Below are 6,000 nucleotides of genomic sequence, written 5' to 3'. Positions count from 1 at the left end.
GAAAAGTGTTGCCGAATGCGCTTCTACTTGAACAATGACTTTCAGTCTGTTTGTTTCTTCAAACTAAGAGTTGGCAGCAGGCTTCGGGTTTCTTTCATTAACTTCACGGTTTATGAATTTCAGCGTCCAATCTCTTTGATAGACATCTATCTCGTCAAAAGGCAAAAAAAACAAAGAGTAAACTAACGATGCTTTGTCGTAAACATGGAGAAGCTGCAGCTGTTTTATGTGTTCATATTGTCTCTTTTGTCGTAATCTGTCTGTGACTGTTGCTACTCCTCAGCAGGGAGCAGCACGCCAGGTGGAACGGAATACCCTGAAAGAGTAGTCTTCTTCTTTAAGCTGAAACCGCTGCATATTTCAGCCATTCAAGGTAAAAGCAATTCAAACTTTTGAATAAGTCCAGGTGGTTCACTGCACTCCCGATGTGCAGGACAAAGGCGGAAGTTCAGGATAAGTACTCTTTTCACCAGAAAACAGCGCTGCGCCGCTAGTTCTCGAAACGTTGTCTATATGGAAACATCCAGCTAGAACAAATGGTCGCGCGTTTGTTAATTTGAATCTTTGAGATCATATGTTTACTCCGATTCACGAGGCCTTTGGGAGGAAAACACCAAGGCAACGCGTCCACTCCACTATGAAGAAGACTTGAAACCGGGAGCGCGGGGTTCCTGCGCGCCTGCAATGTTTAATGCTCATAGACAGAACTTTTTGCGGAGCGCAAGTAGCATTACTGCGTGAAATGTGAGCCCATCTCTGTGAATTGTATTTTCGTGTTCGAATACCCATGAGAGCCAGCAAAGGTGTTATGCTGCTGTTTTTGTGTAGCCTTTCCCTCACGTCAGATGCAATGAGGAACCTTTTATTGCATCATTCAAAACATGATGTTTGTAGTTCCGACGTTACGACGACATAGCAGACTCTGGAGATGAAACTCTGCTGCTTGTGGTTCGCCTGCCGTGATTTTCCTGCGAGGAAGATATTTCTAATGCTCATGTTAAAACGAAGACATCAAGGAGAGCATGCGTATGATGAACAACTTTGTTGTAGTCTGCTTGTCTTGTTCGGCAAAGGCTAAAAAAGCAGGTCTGCCAGGCTTGTTCTGTAAAGAGTAGAAAGCGCATCCTCCGCAGAGGTGCCCAGCCTATTTCAGTATGTAGCGTCTTACTGCCTGCAGGTCGACATCGACTGACGGGCACACCATTAGATGGATCTCCCTACAACACTTGAAGGGCGTTTTCTCCTGCTTTAGCCCTTTCCAGGACTCTGTGGTCTCACAGAACGCATTGTTGTGATTGCTGCGGGATTCGCTGTTGCCAAGTGCAACTACACGGGACGACAACATTCCTATTTCTAGCGTAGCAGTCGATCATGGGAGATCTTATTCTGAGAAACTACTACAGCATTCATTAAGCGCAAATCTATATACTGAATGTCTTCTCCTGGGCGTTACATCTTATGAATAGTATCACCTTGACACCGATATTGTCGCCCATTGTAGAATTGTACAACGCTTCTTTAATTTTTCACGTCACTGCAGAGCCTTTCTGAGATGGTTTTCGCTGCTATTTTCCAAGGTCTTCAGTCTGCGAATCCACGCAACCAACAGTGCAAATGGCTTTTACAGCTTTTTCTCCACACGTCTGACCAAACTTACGTGCTACTGCTTTCAACGTACACTAAAAGAGCTTGCAAACAGCGCTCATTCGTACATGTGCGCAAACTTCCTTTGCCTGGAAGTATCAGGCTGCATCAACGCACTATGTACAGTGTAGGCATTTGGACACAAATACCTTCATGGCTTTGCCTCAGAAAGGTTTACCGAGAGTCTTCTCACAGTTTTTTATTTGCTCATTACGGCTGCTTCACGTTCCACAGAAAAATCGTAGGAGAGGAAACTCATACAAGTCGTTTCCGCTTCTACGGCACTCCTAGCGTAAAAATGCGTTCTCTGTGCATTACGTGCATCAACAGCACACTTAAAAGCGTTCTCTGAGCAGCCTATTGTTTCTTCCCTGCATCCGAGCGCGGAGACATTGTTAAGGGAGAAGGGTTCAGGCTAGTTTCAAGGTCACAAGCAGGATTTAGCCCGTGAGGCATATAGGAGAGCATTGGTGGCTGCAATTATTGGAGGGATACCTAGTTGCGTTTCCTCACAAGAGCATCCTAGCCCTCTATGCCCAATATTTGTATGCACGCACGGCAGCCCGGTGAGCAATGCAATACAGTGTGACATCATCGGTGAGCAATGCTTGCTTCCCTCAAGACAGAAAATGACAGTCCGTTCATAAACGCACAAGAGGAATTCTGTTGTGGCTGCCGCAGCCAGAGTGAAATGCCTCGAGGCATTTCACTCTGCGCACCGCTCATGGATTCTCCATTCTCGGCATTATGCAGACTTAATGAAATACTTGCTTTTTCTTGGAGTTTGAGGGCACTCCGGCACCTAGTAAATGTAAATTTCCCCCTTGGGAAATAAATGCTTTTATTGGCTTAGTAATCACCTCGCTAAGCGAACAATCGTTTCTCTGTAGGCCTGTTGTGCCCGCAGATTCTGATAAAGCCCATATTTTCCCCAGAATCATCGTTAGTATTAGATAGCCCGATGCAAGCCTTTCAGGGTGACATTTTGTCTGTGATGCCCTCATTCTCCATCTTCTGCGTGAAAGGACCGAATACGCGAAGTTGATTTTTCTGTGTTTTACTTTGCTTGACGGCAGCTGCAGTTACTGCGGTCATCACTTCCTCCAGCAATAGTTCGGATACTCCTCCTAGTAACGAGCCGTACTCTCTATTAATACGGTGAGATCCAGAGATACTTTTTGCTGCCAGCTTCTATTGAGCTTCTGATTTCCCACGTTTTTTTGCTTCAAACTTTAAAGGACCTTCCTGTTGGAGAAACACTGTCTCTTCAGAGCTGAACAAGTCTGTGGTCCACCTTATCTTGCCTGCGTATACAGCTAATGGCGTTCGAATTTTATTTGATGTAGTGGCTGAGTCCCGGAAGTAATTCTACTTAGCGGAGGGAGTTGAAGACCTGCTTCACAGCGTTGGTAGGATAATGAATGCAAGCCCTTGTTTACGCTGGCAGTTGTCGGCATGGGCAACTGCCATTCATGATCTCGATAACGAAAAACAAACAACTAGCAGCAATGTATTTGCTTTTCATTGATTTCGAAGTGTAGACTCTAAGTCTCTCTACAAAAGAATCATTCTGCAACTCCGTGGCTCTTTCACCCAGGCCTCAGCGCACTAGGAACGCACAGCGACTGAAATTGCTCCAGCTGGTAATGAGCAATGTATCTCAAGAACTCCTGCAGCGATACATGGAAACAGGCAACTCCAGTGCAATCCTAAGAACCAGAAGTATTTAGTCCAATCGTTTTATGCGCAGCATTCCGCTAAGTCACCGTAACATGCTTTGATGGAGCAGCGATAAAATCAGGCATGAAGAGCAGCGAACAAACAGCGGAACAGGATGTACTTAAGTCAAGTGGCTTCCCACTAGGGGCACTTCGGTACTGCCCCAATTTGAAGCTGACAGAGATCCGTCCAGAAAGCTCAACACACTGTTGGCAATGCAGCATACGATGTGAAAATTCCATTGACTGAACTAGGTGCAAGCTTATTAAACTGAAATGACAAAGCTCCGCACACTTGGTCTGCGTCGTACCGTCTGTGTGCCATGGGAGAGGTATTGTACTTTACAAATAAGCTGCAGTATTTCGCTTCATATTACTTTGTTTCCGTGTGAACACTGCCTGCAGGCCAAGGAGTCGTGAACAAAATAAACTATTGGCGTGGACACTGTAGTACCAGGGGACGGCGTGGAGCGTACTATGCCTGCCTCTACGCCGGCGGACGAGATATATCACCTATTCGCGAAACGACAAATTCAAGTCAGCTTGTCACCAAAATAGATCTGGCCCACAACGTCGCAGGCTGATGCCTCGATGTCCTGAGAGTAGTCTGCCTCTGCGCCGGAGCGGTGCGTCCGCAACCGGTGTGGCATCTCGGTAAGTCTGCTGAATTATGCCGTGGCGTGGTGCCGTGCCTAGATTTCTGGCACTATGGAATCGACGCTAATTCTGTAGAACGCCCAGCTCAGCCGTCTATTGCTGGTCTTTAGATGCCCACCTTCTACTGTTGGCCTTTCGACGCCCACCGCAACCCATTGGTGTGCTCATGCACTACAACCTCCCCGCTGCCAAGCTCGAGGTCACCCTTGTGAGCTTATCGCATACAGTGCGCATCATTCCTGCGTGCTGTGGGTGTTCGCCCTAGTTGCATACACTATTTCCACTTATGCAGGAGGGTAGCCTCGTTTATGAATCAACGGTGCCTTAACCATTACTGCTACTTCGCTGTTGTTGTGAGTATACGTAATGCCTAATGCCTTTTGTTACTACCTAATCTGCTTAGCTTCAGAGCGGTACTGTCAACGCTGTAGCGAACACGCAGTGGACATGCAGGTGCTCATGCTGCCGCATGGGCACTGCCATCTCCCGAACCTCTTCGCGATACGAATAGGCATTAGAACACACAGAGGTGTTGGGCGGTGGAGGCTCGGGCCGGCGAGCATAGTTGGTGAGGCTCGCGAACACAGCACGCGCAAGCGAAGGCGGGGCATCTGGCACGGTGCTGAGGTCATTCCTTTGTGAAGCTCTCTTTGGTGACGCTTCGCCGCTTGACAACTTACTGTGCTTCATCATCAGAGCCTCGCTGATTACAGATATATCCCACAAGCTGCAATTCGGCCAGGTTCCCAGCAACGTCACGCGCATAGGACCGTGGCTGCTTCAAATGGAAGCAGGTCAGGGACCCGCGGACGGTCAGGAGCGAGCTGTGACACGCACAAGACGTTCTGGAACTCATACATGACCAGCAAGACTACGCTTTAAGTTGTGCCTATTATACACTGTGAAATGACAAAGGGGGCCAGACGGAGCATTCAAAAATTTGAGCAGTTGTTGGAGGCAGGCAAATGTTTCCTGCTGATCCACACTGTGTCTCCCACGGCATATTCCATTGCGTGTCGTCAAGAGTCCGTATAGGACATCTGCTGATACTTAGCGCGCATGATAGAGGTCTGGGTTCGGAATTACTTCGTAATTGGTGTTGCGAAAGTAGCATCAAGAGCGCCAACAGTGTCCAGGTCTGCCGCGGTAAGGGGATTTTCCCCAATCATGATCACGAAGGGTGAGAACTCCGTCGAGGAATGACCTGTAGCGTTTTAAGCTAAGTGGAGTCCCAGGAGGAGCTCCTCCCAGTCGTATTCATCGGACTGAAGGTATATCCGCAGCATCTGCTCTGCAGTGCAGTTAACTCTGCCGTTTTGACAGCGCCCGTTTTATGTTGAAGGAGTTGTATAGCTGGAGTCAAATGTCCCGATGAAAACGAGGATCGCTTCCAGAAATAAGCACGTGAGGGGATGGATGATAGCTGAAGAAACGGTTTTCCAAGGGTTCCACCGTATCAGAAGCGGGGTATGACCTCTTGATTGCAATAAAGTAAGCCACCTCGCTGCGGGAATCAACCAAGACGAAAGTAGAGTCGACCCTCACGGTAGTAAGGGGCAATTCAGTCATAAAATCGAGATTCCTGTGGTTCCGACGGCGCGACGGAATGAGGTGCTCTTGGAGAAAGCCTCTGGGCTTGTGGTTTAGTGCTTACGAGGTGCAACATTGCGTCCAGGACACAACATAAGCCGTGTTGGAGGCTCGCATGCCTGGGCAATAGTAATACTTGCTAAGAGTGAGGAAGGATTTCTTCTGTGCGCGGCGCCGTGCAGTTAAAGGGTCTTGATATAGTGAGAAAAAGTAAGTGACTTTCGCAGGGAACTGCAGAACGCCGATGCACCAAAGACCGTTGATGGAAACACGCAAGCACGCGGCCTCGTAAGGGAAGGAGAAGAGGCTGTTGCGGAAGTCGACGCGGAGGCCCTCGCAGGACTGTGCGATCGCAGTGGTAGACGCGTCACAGGAAGTCGAACATCTTTGG

Source organism: Eimeria necatrix, genomic scaffold, assembly GCF_000499385.1.
Source record: "Eimeria necatrix Houghton genomic scaffold, Enh_scaff10, whole genome shotgun sequence".
NCBI classification, from domain to species: domain Eukaryota; phylum Apicomplexa; class Conoidasida; order Eucoccidiorida; family Eimeriidae; genus Eimeria; species Eimeria necatrix.
This window is presented reverse-complemented; position numbering follows the sequence as displayed.